The sequence below is a fragment of the Penaeus monodon genome, chromosome 21 (assembly GCF_015228065.2).
Source record: "Penaeus monodon isolate SGIC_2016 chromosome 21, NSTDA_Pmon_1, whole genome shotgun sequence".
NCBI classification, from domain to species: Eukaryota; Metazoa; Arthropoda; class Malacostraca; order Decapoda; family Penaeidae; genus Penaeus; species Penaeus monodon.
In genome coordinates this window covers 45,295,718-45,296,010 of record NC_051406.1, presented here as the reverse complement: position 1 = coordinate 45,296,010, position 293 = coordinate 45,295,718, and positions in this window count along the sequence as shown.

Below are 293 nucleotides of genomic sequence, written 5' to 3'. Positions count from 1 at the left end.
ATTTTATCCTCTGACGCCTTCCACCCTGACTCACCACTTCATATACAAGAAACATTCACCATTTTCCCTCTGTGCCAGACAACGTCCCAGCTCTATAACGGGCCCAATGACACGAAGGACTATGAAGACTGCAATCCTCCCCGGTGCACGGTGAGCACGAGTGAAGATCTACGCCTGGCGTTTGAGTGCCGAGAAGCCCAACGGACAGCGCTTCCTCTGGCACTCCTTTCCCCAAGGCGTGGCCGGGGACGACAGCGGGGCCGAGGCCTTTCTGCTCCACGTGAGGAAGCATC